The following is an 18023-nucleotide window of genomic DNA, read 5'->3' as shown; positions in this document are numbered from 1 at the left end:
TCCCCCCTAACCCTTTTACCTGAGGTTTACCCTTGGGCAAAGGGATGGAAAGGTTGTAAAGACTGACTTTGCTGCCATCTTGTGGGCAAATGGAGGAACACACTATTCCCTTTCCTCTGTCCCAAACCTCCCATGTCTTATGTATGAACTTCAGAAGAGATTTTGAAAATCTCTTCTGAGCAAAGGTAGTAAATGCTTAATAAATCTGTGTTGAGGGGGCAGCTGGGTAGCTCAGTGGATTGAGAGCCAGGCCTAGAGACGGGAGGTCCTAGGTTCAAATCTGGTCTCAGACACTTCCCAGCTGTGTGACCCTGGGCAAGTCACTTGACCCTCATTGCCTATCCCTTACCACTCTTCTGCCTTGGAACCAATACACAGTATTGACTCCAAGACGGAAGGTGAGGGTTTAAAAAAATAAATCTGTGTTGATTTGAACTATCTGGGTGTCTCCTTGTCTGGAGTCAGGGGAGATGGAGATGACACCTAAAGCTGCCATTTGACTGTTGGATTCATAGAATCTCAGAGCTAGTTATCTGACACCTGCTCCAACAAGTGATGTGGATTTGAGCTCTCTACCCATCAGATGGTGTCCACATCTCAGGCCTTCAACATACATATTGGGGTTCCCTCAAATACCCTAACTGTCTTCCTCTGTCTTCTGAGTTCTTACACCATATTCCTCCGCTTTGTCTCAGCTACATACAGAGATGGTATTGACATCACCCATTGATGTTCCACTTTCCTACTCACAAACTCTGAAATTCCTTTACTTCATCATAATCTTTTATCCTTCCATCTTTTTTTCCATTGCCTTAACTACTCTAAAACCTGTTTTTGGTTCCCACCTTGATCTCCCATTCCTCCACCCTTCAAGTCTTTCTCAAAATATTACCCCTACACAGGCTACTCACTCTATCCTTTCCTAGCTTGACCAATGGTGGACCTGTTTAATTCTACTCTATTATTCATTCTTGAATTCCTTGCCTATTTGTCCCATCTGTCATATCTCAGGCCCCAGTCCTGGATTGTTCCTACCATCTACCTCCATTCCTAGTCAGGCATTGCTGAATGGAGCTAGGAAAAAAAAAATCACTAAATTTATGACACATTTATGTTATCTAGTAACAACTGGGCTGTCACTTTAGCAAGGCAAGCACTTGGTTCCCCCCAAATTAATTGATTATCCTATCCTTCATAACAGTTGCTTCAAACCTTCTTGACTCTCAAGTCTTCCTTCCCCTTCCTTTTGTGTTATTTTTCCCAGATTATATGTAAAAACAATTTTGAGCATTAAAAAAATTTTTTTTGAGTCCTGAATTCTCTCCCTCACTGAGATGGTAAGCAATCTGATTAGATTTTACATGTATCTTTTTCATACTAGTACTTTTGTGGAAGAAAACTCAAACAAATAAAAATGAGAAAAGAACATGAAATATAATATGTTTTGGTCTGGATTTGAACTCCATCAATCTATCTTTGGAGGCAGAGGGCTTTTTTTTGTGATTATCTTGGATCACCATATTGCTGAGATAGCAAAATTCTTTACAATTAATCATCACATATTATTGCTGTTACTGAGTATAATATTTTCCTGGGTTTGCTCACTTCACTTTGCATTCCTTCATAGAAGTCTTTGCAGGGTTCTTTTTTTTTAGATTGTTCTGTTCATAATTTCTTATGGCACAATAGTATTCCATTACAATTATATACTACAACTTGTTTGACCATTCCCCAACTGCTGGACATTCCTTCAGATTCCAATTCTTTTCCACTACAAAAAGATCAGCTATAAATATTTTTGTATATAGAGGTCCTTTTCCTTTTCCTTTTTTATTTTTTATCTTTGCAATACAGACCTAGTAAGGGTATTACTGGGTATAGTTCTAAATTGCTTTCCAGAATCTTCCCCTTCCCTTCTGATCTTGCTTCATACTTCACTAAAAAGTAAAGAAATGAAACTAAAGTCATTCTTCTCCCTTCTTCCTCTCACAGGATGCAGACTCTTTCACTCCTGCACCTGATGATGACATGCCCTTCTCCTTGTCAAAGTCAATCCCCTCCTGACTTTTCCAGTAGATTGCCCTGACCTTCATCCCCATCCTCTTTTTTTTTTATCTCAAATCCATCTTATCTATGACTCCTTCCCTGTGTCCTACAAACAAAATCTTTTCCTCATCCTTAAAAAAATAAAACCTTACTAAATGAATCTAGTTATCTTTAAAAAAATCTCTCTTCCCTTTCTCAGCCAAACTCCTTGAAAAAGCCATCTACACTTCTTGTCTCCACTTCTCTTCAAATTCTCTTCTAAACCAATTGCAATCTGGTTTCTAACCCTATCATTCAACTGAAATTGCTCTTTCTCAAGTTACCAGTGATCTCTTGATGATCATGCCTGAAGACCTTTTCTTAGTCCTCATACTTTTCCACCTCTCTCTGAAGCATTTGACATTTTCTTCTTGATACTTCTTTTTCTCTCCAGATTCTTGTGATACAGATCTCTCCTGGTTTTTATGTTCTCTGTCCAAAAACTTCTTCTCAGTCTCCTTTGCTAGATCTTCACCAACTTACCCTGGTTGTATGCTAAGAATCTGTGCTGGGTAATCTTCTCTTCTCTTTTCCTTTTGTACTATACCAATTGGTGTTCCCACGAGCTCCTATGGGTTCAATTATCTCTATGCCTATTATTGCCACTTCTATAAATCCAGACCTAGGCTCTTTTTGAGCTCCACTCTCACATCACCAACTGCCTACTGGACATCTTGAATTGTTTATCTTATTTCAAACTCAACATGCCCAATGTAGAACTCATTGTCTGCCCCCAAACTTTCCTTTCTGTCTAAATTTTCTGTTATTGTTGAGGGTCCCACCAGCTTCCCAGTCTTCCAGGCTCCAAATATTTGTGTCATTCTCAGCTCTTTATTCTTATCCCACATATTCAATCTGGTATAAAATCTTATTGCTTCAACCTTTATAGCATCTCTTATATCTGTTTACTTCTCTTGACTCAAATGGTCATCACTTTGGTTCAAGTCTTCATTATTTCTTACCTTATTTCTATACCACTGCAATAGCTTTTGCTGCTCTTTTCTCCTCCTCCCTCCTCCTCCTCCTCCTCCTCCTCCTCCTCCTCCTCCTCCTCCTCCTCCTCCTCCTCCTCCTCCTCCTCCTCCTCCTCCTCCTCCTCCTCCTCCTCCTCCTCCTCCTCCTCCTCCTCCTCCTCCTCCTCCTCCTCCTCCTCCTCCTCCTCCTCCTCCTCCTCCTCCTCCTCCTCCTCCTTCTTCTTCTTCTTCTTCTTCTTCTTCTTCTTCTTCTTCTTCTTCTTCTTCTTCTTCTTCTTTCTTCTTCTTCCTCCTTTTCCTCCTCTTCCTCTTCCTCTTCATCCTTCTTCCTCCTTCTCTTCCTCCTCATCCTTCTTTTTAAAAAATCCTATCTTAGAATCAATACTGGGTATTTGTTCCAAGGCAGAAGAGTGGTAAGGGCTAGGCAATGGGAGTTAAGTGACTTGCCCAGGATCTCACATCTGGGAAGTGTCTGAGGTCATATTTGAACCCAGGACCTCCCACCTCTGGGCCTGGCTCTCAATCCACTGAGTTACCCTGCTGCCCCCAGTAATAGCCTTCTAACTGGTCACCCTACTTCAAGTCTCTTCCCATTCCAATTCACATTCTATTCTATTGCAAAGATGATTTTTCTAAAGTTTGAGTTTGCCCATCAGCCAACTCTTCAGTAAACTTCAGTGACTTCTTCAGATTAAAATATAACTCCTTTGGCATGTAAAAATTTTCATGATAGTACTTTCCTGCCATTCTAGTCTTTTTATACTTAATTCCTTTCTATACACTTTATGTTCTAAAACCCCCACCCACTTGCAGTTCCTCAAACTCAATGTCCTTTCTCTATTTCTTTATATTGCTGTTCTTTCTCCTCACTTCTGTATCTTAGTTTTCTTGTCTTTCTTTGAGATAGATCATATTCCACCTACTCCATCTAGTTGATCTTTCCTAGTTCTCTGGCTGCTAACTCAGCAGCCTCTTAAAACACCTTCTATCCATCTTATATATGTATGGTATCTCTTCTGGTTTACATATTTTATCTTCCATTAGAATATAAGGTCCTTGAGGTCAAGGGCCATATTCTTGCCTTTATTGTACCTCCAGCATATAGCCTGTGCCTAATATAAAGGAAATACTTAATAAATATTTATTAACTTGAATTGACAGCCCATTGCATTATTGGGTAGTTCTCTTGATTAGAAAATTTCTCCTTAGATTGGGCTGAATTCATTGTTGCTTTGGTTCACTTCCTTGAAAGGTCAAATCTAGGATCAAAATGTTCAAACTGAATTGAAGTGGAGGAAAAAGCAGATTCCACAGGGAATCACTAAGTGCTGCTGTGGGAGAAAACTATTTTTCTGAAAGGTTAATGTTTGACATTAGCAATCTTTCCTTTCAGGAGCAGGAGTTCTGACCACAAAGTAAACTGGCCTAATTTCACAGAATATCTTGACAGAAAATGTCATAGCTAGGACAAACTTGGCTGAAAATCAGAAATCAATTTTATGAAAATACATGTCATAGGATTCGTAGGTCTATTGCTGGATAGGATTCCAGAAGCTTTATAGGCTAATTTCTTCATGTTACAGATGGGAAAACTGAGACGAATAGAAGCTAAGTGACTTGCCCAAGGTCACATAGGTAGTAAGTTTCAGAGGCTAGATTTAAACCCAAATCCTTTGATTACAGAGGTAATGTTATTTCTGTTCAACCATGTCTGAGCAGAATTATTGGACATTAGAAGCAGAGTAATTTTTAGAATCCTGTAATTTTTTTTTTAAGAATAAGAATCCTTGAAATCTGAAAATCCATCTTTCTGGTTTTGGGAATATTTTGAAATGTCACTTGTCCTCCACTAGGGGGAGACAAGGAAATGGGGAAAATAAATTGATAAATTCGTTCAAAATGTATAGGGTGCTCCTTTCATCTTTCTTAACATTATAGAACTCTTTCCCCAGTATTCTTCCCTTTCTCTCTTGGTATTTCTTTCCCTTTCCCAAAATTCCATTCCTCTTTCCCAGAATTCTATTGTTTTTTCTTAGCATTCTCACTTCCCTCCGTCGCCCCCAGTATTTTATCTTCATTCCACAGCATTTCTTCCCTATTTCCAACATTCCAGTGCTCTTTCCAGATATTCTTTTCATTTCTCCTAACATTCCTTCATTTTATCCTGGAATTTCTTTGTTTTTCCAAAATTATATTAAAAACAGAATTCCAATATTATTTCAAGGCTTTTGATGTCTAAAATTTGTCAAATTGCTTCTTTGTTTAGAATAATGATTTACCTTTCTCTTGAAAAGGTAGAAAACCATGGCTACTGAACACTGTATATAATGTTAGACTTTCTTTTTGAAATATGTTTGTTAGTTTTGTTCAACTTTTTTTCTTCTTTGATTCTAAGAATCTCTGAGAAAGGATGGGAGGAATGATATAATGAGAAATGGGGATATAAAATCAAATCTATTAGTGAAATTTAAAAAATAAATGTCTTACTTTTAAGAGGTTTACCATGAAAAAAAATTTACCATGAGAGGAGTTGTAATTCTCTCATTCTTCTCTCCATATGCACACTAAGAGAGAAGATCTAGGAAGAGATTGAGGTATATTGCTTGTCTTAGGGCAAGTAGATGATCATCCTCCCAGCTGGAGGGTCTTCTAAATGGCTATAAGATCGAACTTCTCTTACCTTCCAGGACCCTCCTGACCTTAGTCTAATCTTGCATTCATCTTTTGCATCTTCTATTAGTCATCATCATCCCGTCCCATACCAGTCCAGGGCAATCTAACAATTCAAACTATAGAGAAACCAGATCAACAATTAAGTAATTAAATAGCAACAATAATAATTCCCTATGAGGTTCAAAGAGATGAAATGATTTACCTTAAATCCCATATAGGTACTTGCAGTCAGGACTCAAACACAAGGCTAGATTAGACTGCTTGAAAGATAATGGTGCATTTCCCCTTTGATTTTGGGTTTGGGAGGAGGGGCAATCTTTGGATATTTTTCAAGATTAGAGGCAGTGGGACAGAGTCTCTGAAAACTATGATGAGTAATCTGGCACATGGGAGAGAAGCCATGTCCCCTTCTCTCCCCATTGGGATGAGGCCAAGAGGTTGTCCTGGTAAATTTGTAACTCAAATGCATAGGACTTTCAAGATGGAAGAGGCAGGGTGTTACTGGAAAATCGAGGGACAGACAAGGCAGAATTATTTAGCAGAGAAATTATTGCCAAAACAAATTCAGTCACATGGAAAATATGGAGTCATGACCCTATACACTCCACTTGGCAGAAGAAATTGGGAGCCAAGAATGGACAGGTGTCTGCCAGGTAAGACCTGTTGTTCAAGAGCTATGTCTGGATTCCTAATCATGACTCCAGTATCCCCAGCTCATATCTAACTCCTTCCTCTTAAGAGCAGAACTAACTTCATACAGGGCTGGCCACAATGGGGAGAACACAACATAGTCCTTTCTTTTCATTACTTGCCTCAAAAGCCACTTCCCTCAGGAAGCTGGGTATGGTAAACCTCAATCAATTCTCATCACTCCTTGAATTTATGTCTTCTCAGCATTTACAAACACATAAAAGACCTAGAATGTTAGATTTAGGAGGAATAAAGAACACATAATGTTAGGAATAGAAGCAGGGATGTATTGGAGCCAGCATGAACCTCTCGCAAAAGCCACTTGTTAAATTTTAAAAAGTGAACATTTACACTTTGGAAGTTGGCAAAAGCTACAAATCAAGGGCTGATTTACTGTTTTGTGGATAGTCTAGGTTTTTAAAAGTGACAGAAAAAACATAATGCAGATGAAAAAATGTGTTCGGCACACAATTTTTTTTTCTTGATAGAAAGTTGTTAAAATTTGCCAGCATACCCTTGGATAGAAGGGACCTTTAGAAACTATAATGTGTGTGTGTGTGTGTGTGTGTATTGGGGTGCAGTTAGGTGACTCAGTAGATTGAGGGCCAGGCCTGGAGATGGGAGGTCCTGGGTTCAAATATGACCCAAGATACCTCCTTAGTTTTGTGACCCTGGACAGGTCACTTAACCCCAATTGCCCAGCCCTTACTACTCTTCTGCCTTAGAATCACTACTTCTAAGATGGAAGGTAAAGTTTTTTTTAAAAAGAGAAAGAAAAAATGTTGGAAGGAACCTTTTAGAGCATTGAACAAAAATACTAGAGGCTGAAAGAAACTTAGGGAAATGTATTTCTTAGCTATATCATAGAACTGGAACCTTAGAAAATAAAAGGATAGGCCTGGGAAGAACCTCTGAACATCATTTGTCAGAACTGGAAGGGACCTTAGAACACAAACCAGAAAGCTAGGGTTGGGAAAGGCCTTGGAACATAGAGTGTCAGTGGCCAGAGACCTTACAGATCAACATTTTGCCAAAGAGGACACCAAGTTTCAGTGAGAGGAATAACATGCCCATGGCTACACCACAAGTAAGTGATAGAACTGGACCCGAAATGGGCATCTTCCAATTCTCTGTCCAGGCCTTTCATTCTTACAGCAGATTCTATTTTCATCAAGTCTTGGCTAGCAGCAATGCAATGAGCTAAGAAAATTCTAAAGGACTCATGACAAAAAATGCTATCCACTTCCAGAGAAAGAACTGATGGAGTCTGATTGAAGATTGAAGCAGAGGATTTTTCATTTTCTTTTTTTTTCATGTTTTTAAATATCTGTGTTTTCTTTCATGATATTACTAATATGGAAATATGTTTTGCATGACCACATGTATGATCTATATCAAATTGCTTACTGTCTCAGGGAGGGAGGAGAGAGAAGGAGGGAAAGAATTTGGAACTCAAAATAAAAATGAAAACAAATGTTAAAGATTGTTTTTATATACAATTGGAAAAAAATAAAATATTGTTAAAAAAAAGTCTTGGCTAGAGGGGACCTGGGAACTTGATAACTTTCCAGAGTCTATGCTGAGGCAGCTGCTTTTTAGGACCTGGGCTCTGATTCCAGCTTTGATACTGACTTAGCTGGATGACTTTGCATCAAGTTACTTCCCTGGTCCTCAGTTTCTATATTTGTAAAATGGCTTGCTATGAGAATCCAGTAAAAGAATGATTTTGTGGTAGAACAAAGAACCTCTGGGGTCTGGGGACTTACCAAGTTCATGTGCAACTAAATATCTATGCTTTAGAAATTCCCCCTGCATCTGCCTAATGCTTTCTCACCCCCAACCCTTATCCCTATCTGCTCTATTCTGAAAACTTCCAGGATTGTTGTGAGGCTCCAGTGAGATAATGCACGATTTGTAAAGTGTAAAGGACTATATTTACTTAAGGAATACAGGATAATCATGATATACCGAGTCACATGTCATGTCACATCCCTTTTCTTTGAAAAGACTTATGATTTCATCAGTTTGGCTACTCCTGGTGAGGAACTTCCTCTACCAATGCAATTTGGCACCTTTTCAGAAACTTAGAATGTCAGAGTTCCCTGGGGCACTGAGGGATCAAGTGATTTGCCCAGGCCCATATGTGGTTGAGAGGGACTTAAACCCAGACTTCCCTGCCTTTAAGATTTCAATTTCACTACACCATGCTGCCTCTTATGTTGTGTCATATGATTTCTCCTCTCCTCTCCTCTCCTCTCCTCTCCTCTCCTCTCCTCTCCTCTCCTCTCCTCTCCTCTCCTCTCCTCTCCTCTCCTCTCCTCTCCTCTCCTCTCCTCTCCTCTCCTCTCCTCTCCTCTCCTCTCCTCTCCTCTCCTCTCCTCTCCTCTCCTCTCCTCTCCTCTCCTCTCCTCTCCTCTCCTCTCCTCTCCTCTCCTCTCCTCTCCTCTCCTCTCCTCTCCTCTCCTCTCCTCTCCTCTCCTCTTCTCCTATCCCATCCCATTCCATCCCATCCCATCTTATTCTATCCTATCCTATCCTGTCATATTGTATCATATCTTCTTCACTAAAGTACTTTTCTGATACTTCATTGTGCTGTATAGAATACTCATGTATTAGTAACAATTCCCAGGGTCTCTGACATGTAGGACAGGCTTGTTCTTCCCCCAAAGCCAAGGAAGATATCCCTGAAAATTAATTGGTTCAGAGCATTAAGGCTCAAGGTGTTGGCCCAGCTTCTGGGGCAAGAAAGGCATATAAGAAAGTGAGCCCAAGTCAGAGCCCTTCAGAATCAGCAGATGTCCCACGGCTGACCAGACAGTGGTGATCACCTGTCTGAGCCAAGTTCCCTGTCTTTGGTCGAGTGTCATTTCTATGCTCTGACTAAGTCAATCCTTCAACATTGTTATCTGCTCCTCACATGTCTTTATTTTGTTCCAATCTGAAAGCTAAACTAAGATCAGCCTGAACCAGGCCTGGCCTATGATACGTTGAGGTCTCAAAGGCTATGTATACCATCCCAGTTTTATTAAATTGGAAAGGTTTCAAAGCCCAGCCCAGCCACAGACTGTTATCTATCTTGTACAATGGCTAGCTTCATAAAGTGCAGGAAGAGCTCATCACCTGAATGCTCACCAGGGGCTTAATTTTTTTGGTTCTAGCTCTAAGCTGGCATTGGAATCTGGCTCTGTGTCTGAAGGACCATGGAGTTAGAGCCATTTCCCCAGTATGCCACAAGTCATTGACATCTCATACTTGGGTTCTGAAATTGTTCACAAAGGAAAAATGGAGAAGGGTTGGCAGTCAAGATGGTGAGAGTCAGGGTCACCCCCTTCCTCGACATAATGTGAACCCTGCACGATGGACGTGATGGAGTGATGGAGCGTTGGTACCCCTTGCCTCCCTCCCCCACAGAGACAAAGACAACTGTTGCTTACAGTTCCTGCAGCAGGGTTGGGCCTGCAGCTAGACCCATGGCTATGTTGATTCCTGATTGAGTAAGGTGAACTCTGAACTTTGTCTCAGAGTTGGGATGGACATTGCCCTTTAACAAACATTCCTTTTAAATCACGGACTCTCTTCCCTCTGGAGTTACAGAGTCTGAACTGGGGAAGCTGCTCCATTTTTGTAGTGAGAAATATTTTGCACTGGATGCTGTTATTCTCAAGCACTGGACTGATCCGTCATTTGTGCTCCTTCCCTTCTGTCTAGCCTCTCTCACTACTGTTTGTCCCATTGGTATATAAAATAAGTTAGGGGCAACTGGAGGTTTAGGGGGATTGAGAACCAGGTCTGGGGATGAGAGGACCTGGGTTCAAATTTGACCACAGATACTTTCTAGCCCTGTGACCCTGGGCAAGGCACCTAACTCCCATTGCCTAGGTTTTATCTATTTTTCAGCCTTGGAACTGATACTTAATATTGATTCTATAAGATAGAAGGTAAAGGTTTTATAAATTATATCTATAAATTTAAAATTTAAAAATAAAGTAATAAATAAATACAATATTAAGATACCACATAAATAAATAAATAAATAAAATAAAAGTTAAGTAATAAAAATAAGACAGGTGAGGGTTTTATAAATAAAAATAAAGTAAATGAGCAGTTGCTAACTCATTTTTGTGTTTGATGATGTTTATAGCAATTTTAAAAAGTAGGAGATGAATTCATTCTCTTCTACATCCTTTCCCACAACTAACGGGAAGATTGAGGAATGAGTTTTACCAGATTATATCACACATTTAGGGTCAGTCTGTGATAGTTTTCCTTAGTTTGGAGTGAGAAACTGGAGAAATAATAGGGGGAAGGAGAGAGAGAACAGGCACACATACACACATAGAGACAGACAGAGAGAACCTGAAGTTGGTCATATTTCCCTAGATTAATGTTCTTAGAAAACTAAAGCCTGAGGCTAAGGGAGTTAGGAAAGAGATTTGGTATCATAAGTTCTTGCCAGAATCCTCTAGCAATACATTGCTGTGTTCTCTCACTCATCATCCCTCTCTTGTGCCTTTCCCTTCTTCTAACAGTTTAATGGTGAGTAAGACTATTTTGTTTTTTAAATTTTCTTTATTATTTTTTTTAATCTTTACTTTCCAAATTAGAATCAATGCTATGTATTGGTTCTAAGCAGAACAGTAACAGCTAGGCAATGGGAATTAAGTGACTTGTCCAGGGTCACCCAGCTAGTGTAAATCTTGAAATTTCTCAGACTTGTGAATGTTGAAAATTTCCACATTGAGGAATCCTCTATTGGAACAAATTCCCTACTGGGAAACATTCACCATTTTGATGTGAGAACTCGCCAGGATCAGAAATGGGAGGACCTCTACTCCACCCGTACTTAAGACTGCTTTAGGGGAGAAGACTCCTTGCTAAACAATGAAAGTACTTGGACCCATGCTTATAATAAGGCAAGGAGTTCTTTGAGCCATGCCTATTTTTAGAATTGATATGATGAGATGCTAGGTACCTAAAAGGGTTGGGCAAGTTTTCTCTTAATGAGATTAGTTGACTCAGCTGTGTTTTCACTAGTTCAGATTTACTGAGGAGATTAGTCGACTTAGCAGGAATTCAGATGGGCTGTCCTTTGGAAAGCGTCTACAGTGATTGGTAGATGTAAGGACTTAGGGGAGGTGACATAGGAGAAAAACCCCTATATAAGAAAAAGCAGAATCTCTTGAGAAAAAAATCCTTTTGGAGGATCTTTGATGAGGATCGCTTGGGAAGAATCTCTTGAGAGAGGCTCTGGAGAAGGGAAGCTCTTGGAGGACAATCTCTAAGGAGGTCTCGCTGGAGCTCCTCTGAGGGGACTCTGTCCCTCTGGAGGCTCTGGAGAGAGGCCCTTTGGAATAGTCTCTGGCTGGAAGGCTCTTTAAGGAGGACTCTGGCTGGAATTCTCTCTGGTGAAGTCAGCTGAGATGGAGCTGGCCTGGTGTTACTAGAATCCTTGCTTAGACAGCCCTTGTGGTGAGTGTTAAAAGACTGACTGACTGATCTCTCTCTTAAGACTCAGGTCTAGGCCATGTTGGCTTAAGGCCTTCATACTTATTTCCTTTTTCTCTCTTTCTCTCTTTTCTTTAATTCCACATTTGTATTAATTAAAATCTCTGTAAAACCCAGTTGACTTGGGTATTTGAATAATTGGGAATATTTCCCTGGTGACCACCTTATATTTGATTTAAAAACCAAGACACTGTAGTGAAACATATTTTCTTCGGTCAAATTTACTCACCCTCTCTTATCTATCACAATGTATATCTTCCACCATTTTAACTCACTACAGTTTACAACATCACTCTTTTAACTGTTACAGTTTAAGGCCTTCAACCATTTAAAATCTAACACTAGGAAGTGTCTGAGGTCAGATTTGAATCTAGAACCTCCTGTCTCTAGGCCTGGCTCTCAATCCACTGAGCCACCCAGCTGCCCCAGTGAGAATATTTTAGAAGCTGAGGGACTACTTTATCCACTAATACTCATCACTAAGATTTAACTCAAATCCTATCCTTATTATTGTAATATATCTACATTATATGGTGATATTATTATATAAAAACTCATTAAATTTTCCTACATCTGCTAAGTCAGGAAAAGGCTACAGTCTCTCAGTGGATGGAGAACCTAAATCTATAAAAACACAGATCACTTGAACTTTTGAAACAAATAAAACAATAATGACAGCTAGTGGACCCAGGAGCCGGGGTACTGTGCATCTCCCTCTCCACTGAAAGGTCCCTCTCTGCTCTGGACCCAGGAATGTGGATTGGGTTTAGATTTGGGGAACTGTAACCACCTAAAAGAATGGTCAGGATCTTTTTTTTCCCCCTCTCATGCTTTTTTGGCTCTTTGCTTCCCTACATCAGATCTCTAAGGACAGTTACTTAAAATATGAATGAGCAGAATAAGCAGTCCAGTAAGTGATCACTCCATTGCAAATATTAATAATATGGAAATAGGTCTTGATCAATGCTACATGTAAAACCCAGATCATTGACTCTGGGATTGGGGAGGGAAGAGGGGAGGGAAAGAGTATGAATCTTGTAACGGTGGAAAATTTTTCTAAATTAATTAAATAATAATAATAAAAAAGAACAAGCAGCTCCAGGAACATAACTACTATCATACTGTCCAGGTTGTTAGAAACATCAAGATGTGATGTGGTTTATGGGACTGCTGGATAAACATCTGACATTTTCTTTCAGCTCTATACTGTCCACAAGCTTCCATCTAAATTCATTCTTCTGGCAAGTTGGGCTGGGCTCATCCTCCTGTCTTTAGTTATTTCCTCCTCTGATGATTTCCACAAAGCAGCCAGCATCAGTGGAGGGAACCAGAGCTCTGACCTTTCAAATTCACAAGCTAGCCTCCAAGATGAACATCCCAATGGCAGGATCTGTCACTCATGCTCAGAAAAAGAAAAAAAATTATAAAAGGCAGTCAGGGATCCCAAAGCCCAGACTCAGCTCTCCTAGCTAAGTTCTAGATGCTACTCGGGGATCAAAGGAAGAGGGTGGCGCCTGCCCTTAAAAAAAAAAAAGCAACAAATTCTTATCTTCTGTCTTAGAATCAATACTAAGTTTCAGCATGTACAATCCAGACTGAATTGCTTGTCAACCCTGGGAGGGAAAAGGGAAGTAGACAACATGAATCACAGAACTTTGGAAAAACTTATGTGGAAATTTGTTCAATAAAAATAAAAATAAAAAATACTAGATATTGGTTGAAGAGAATAAGGGGTAGGAAACTGGAATTAAATGACTTGCCCAGGGTCACCCAGCTAGGAAGTATCTGAATCCAGATTTGAACCCAGGACCTTTCATCTCCAGTTGTAGCTCTCTATCCACTGAACCACCTAGCTGCCCTGTCCTTCCTTTTTTTTTTTAATATTGACTAAGTAAGCCATTCCTCTTATCTTAAAAAAAAAAAACTAAAAAATAAACAAATCCTTATCTTTTGTCTTAGAATCAATATGAGATATTAGTTCCAAGGCATAAGAACAATCAGGGCTAGGCAATTGGGGTAAGTGACTTGCCCAGGGTCACATAGCTAGGAAGTATCTGAAACCAGATTTGAACCCAGGACTTGCTCTCCAGGCCTGGCTCTCTATCCACTGATCACCTAGCTGCCCCTATTCCTCTTGTCTATTGGAAGCAGTCTCTTCTTTTTCAGATGCCATGGGGTGAGAAACTGAGGCACCACCCAGGGTTTGCTGCATCACATCACAAAGTCTCTTTCACTCAAGACACATCATAGTAGGCAAGGAGCATGGCTACAGACTGGGGAAAGGCAAGCCTTTGTGTGTGTACTGCAGGGAGAGCCTTAGGGACTTCATTTGGATGAGTCGAGGGAGGCACTGAAAACAGAAAGCATCTAACCCAAGGGCCAGTCATGGGGATGACAGTAGTCTCCCCACCCCACCCCCAAGTCCAAAGAAAGAGGGAAGTTCATGCTTCCTCCTTTACAGTTTCCCTCCAAGGGTCTGCCTAGGGCCCCCTCACTCCTGGGGTCTTTGATTCTTTAAACATCCCCCCACCCCCTCCTGTGTCCCGCCAGGTTTTTAGGCTCATAAATCTTCTATACTCATTACCTCCAAGCCCTGAGTTCAAAGCTGTAGTACTGAAAAGGGCAATTTGTCCTCCTGCCTGTTGCAGTATTCCCACATCTCCATATATCTGCTCCTGTCTGCACCTAGCGGTTGGTTAGGACCAAGCTTGCAATGGCAAGAGACCAAGCTGTTGGGGGAACTCTGTCATCCCTCCCCTCGACGCTGCCCCCATTTCATCCTGACAGACTGATTTTCCCTGCAGACCGCTTTCAAAGAAAGGAGTAGGGCAGAGGTGCAAGAATACTGGACATGGGGATCAGAATCCCCAGGTCAAGTTCAGGCTGTCCCCTGCCGCGCTGTGTGGGCCTGAGCAAAGCTTCTCATCTGCGACAATCTCGGCCCCCTCGTCTGCAAAGGGCAGAGACCGCTCTTCCTGCCTGCTTCCCAGGAACGTCACCAAGATCAAATATAAGAACGGGCACAACATGCGCCAATAAGAATTGCTTGTGGAAATGGATAAAAATGAAGAATTCCCTCCATCCTTGTTGGTTTAGATCTCTTCGTTTAGATTCCCTCCTCGTCAATACTCTGCCTACCTTGCTTTGCTCCCATTCGGAAGTGAAATAAGAACAAATGGTAGATGGTGTGTCATGAAAATATAATCCCTGACCTGGCTTGGATTGGAGTCCCCTAACTCACTGGGTGGATTTCCCTTTTCTGGGCCATTTCTCCTCTCTGTAAGACGAAGAGCCTGGACCAGATGCTCTCAAGAGTCCCAACTCTGACATTGGATGAGTATTCCAGGTCAACACTTGGGACCTTCGGGCAGCGCAGGAGGATGGAGGAGCTGGGTTCTAGTCTTAGCTCTGCCACTAAATGTCCCCTCTCTGGGCCCCCTAAAAAAGGGAGGAAATCAGGTCAGATGGATTCTGGGGTCCGTTTTAGCTCGGACGTGATTCTGTCGATCCGGGCAGTGAATCGTCCTAGCAGGGGGCGCCTGGCCCCGCTTCTCAGAAAGCCAGTGAGGAAGAACTGTGTATCGGGCACTATTAGCTCAGGCTCTTGAAAGGGTCTCCAGGTTTCGAGTTACAGTTTGGCAGTAAATATCTTCCTGGCCTACTTGACACTGATTAGTGTGCACAATCCCAGCATTCATTGGGTTTTTTTTACCCCCGGTCTCCCTGAGGTGGGTGTGTTTGAGCCTTCCTGGACATGGGAGGGGGCCCCTGGCCAGCCCCATTTGTGATGGGATTACGCAGACAGTAATAGCTTGCTCTCATTGAGGCTCTTGACATTTATGAGGTGAGATTGAGGGGGTGGGCCTTAGCGTAACTCCCTCCTCCACCCCCACCCCCCCAAAAAAACTCTTGAAGGAATGTTAATTGGCCAAAGCTGTGGCCAGTGTGCTAGGCTCAGGCCGCGGCTGCTGTTATTACTGTTTTATTTTTATTTGTTTTTCCCTGAGGGGTTTGAGAGCGCTTGCCCCTCATCCGTGGCTACTGGAACAGAGGAGAGTGAGGGGCTCAGGGGAACAGGGAGCAGATGTGATGGAGTCAAAACAGCCCACTCCCCATGCTTGGGCACCCACTGCCAGTGCTGAGCAGTTTGGGAGCTTTCTTCAATGGTTGGGGAAAAGGGCAAAGGGCAAAGAGGTTTCCCAGAAAGTGATAGGGACAAGCCTTGAGAAGATCACTGAAGACCTCCGGCAGGGTGGGAATCATAGAATGTTAGGGTCAGAAGGCAACTTAGAACATGGGCACTGGAGGGAACCGTAGAACCCATAACAGATATCTTACTCAATCCTATTGCTCCTTAAATTAAATTTGGGGATCAATATTTGGTTTATAATTCCATCCATTGCACAATCTGTCAACTGGCTGGATGAGAACCATGTATCAGATAGCAAAGTTTTTAATTGGGACAGATTAACATAGTAAGTAGCAAGGAAAACCAAACAATAGAACTATTTTCTGGCTACTTCTTTTAGAAATAAATATACTTTCTCTTAAATTCATGTATTGATGGAAAAGAGAACAAAATTTCCTGAAAATCTCATGCTCTGAGATGAGGAGAGCTTTACAAAATACTACTATAGGATCAGAAAGAAAGAATCACTTCTTTATTGTCAACTGCTTTTTACCATCTCAATCATAGTGGGAGGTTCTCTCTCTCTCTCTCTCTCTCTCTCTCACCTCTTGCCTCTCTTCTCTCTGTTTTCTCTCTTCTGTCTCTCTCTCTCTTTGTATATATATATATATATGTATATATAAATATACAAATATAAATAATAAGTATCTCTGTCTCTCACTTTGTTTCCCTCTACTTGGTTTCAGTAACCACCAGGAAATTGGCACCATGACAGCATTTGTTCTTGAAATAGGTATTGCTTTGTTTCTTCCACATGGAGTTGGGGATCCTGGGTTCCTTTCCTTTCCTTTCCTTTCCTTTCCTTTCCTTTCCTTTCCTTTCCTTTCCTTTCCTTTCCTTTCCTTTCCTTTCCTTTCCTTTCCTTTCCTTTCCTTTCCTTTCCTTTCCTTTCCTTTCCTTTCCTTTCCTTTCCTTTCCTTTCCTTTCCTTTCCTTTCCTTTCCTTTCCTTTCCTTTCCTTTCCTTTCCTTTCCTTTCCTTTCCTTTCCTTTCCTTTCCTTTCCTTTCCTTTCCTTTCCTTTCCTTTCCTTTCCTTTCCTTTCCTTTCCTTTCCTTTCCTTTCCTTTCCTTTCCTTTCCTTTCCTTTCCTATCTCTGTTATGCTAGTATCCCCACAAAGCATGCCATATCCCATGGTATCCAGTTTTATTCCCAGCTCTTAGTTGCTCCAGAAGCTCCTTTTCTCATTCTGTGGATCTCAGGAATATGTTGAGGATACTGAGTGGGTACCTAGTGAATGGCACCATTGCAGCTTCACTCCATCCATCTCTTCCTCTTCCTTGTTCTTCATCTCTTGGCCCTGTAACAAAATGTTCTTCACTGAGATGCATGTAACACAGGATTTTAGTCATGGAAACTCCAATTAGACTTTAAGGGAAATTCAGCCCTATTACAAACCTAGAATGTTAGAACTCCTATTGGACTTGGAAGGGACCTTAAAAATATGTTATTAGAACTAGAAAAGATCTAGGGTCCAGGAAACGAATGTGTGGTAGGCCAATCTAGCCACCTCTATTTTTTTACTTCTCACTTGTGCCAGTCACTCTTCTAAGAACCCCAGGATACAAAAAGGGGCAAAAGATAATCCTAACCCTCAAGGAACTTACAGTCTAAGGTTGGAGGCAATATGGAAATGAATATAAACAAAACAAGTTACATACAAGATAAATAAGAAATAACAGAGGGTGGGCACTAGAATTAAGAGAGCTAAGAAATTTTTAAAAAAGTTTTAATGTGTTAAAAAATGTTTAAAATGTTCTTCATTCTAGGGTAGTACAAAAAAGTCACCTTTGGGCAGTAGTTTGCTGACCCCTGATCTAATCTGATCTCTTCCTTTTAGAAGGATGGTATCCTAGACTCAGAGAGGTGTAGTGATTTTCCCAAGACATACAGTAGGTTAGTAGTGGGG

This window comes from Monodelphis domestica, chromosome 1, assembly GCF_027887165.1.
Source record: "Monodelphis domestica isolate mMonDom1 chromosome 1, mMonDom1.pri, whole genome shotgun sequence".
NCBI classification, from domain to species: domain Eukaryota; kingdom Metazoa; phylum Chordata; class Mammalia; order Didelphimorphia; family Didelphidae; genus Monodelphis; species Monodelphis domestica.
The sequence above is the reverse complement of the archived record's forward strand: the minus strand, read 5'-3'. Positions refer to the sequence as shown.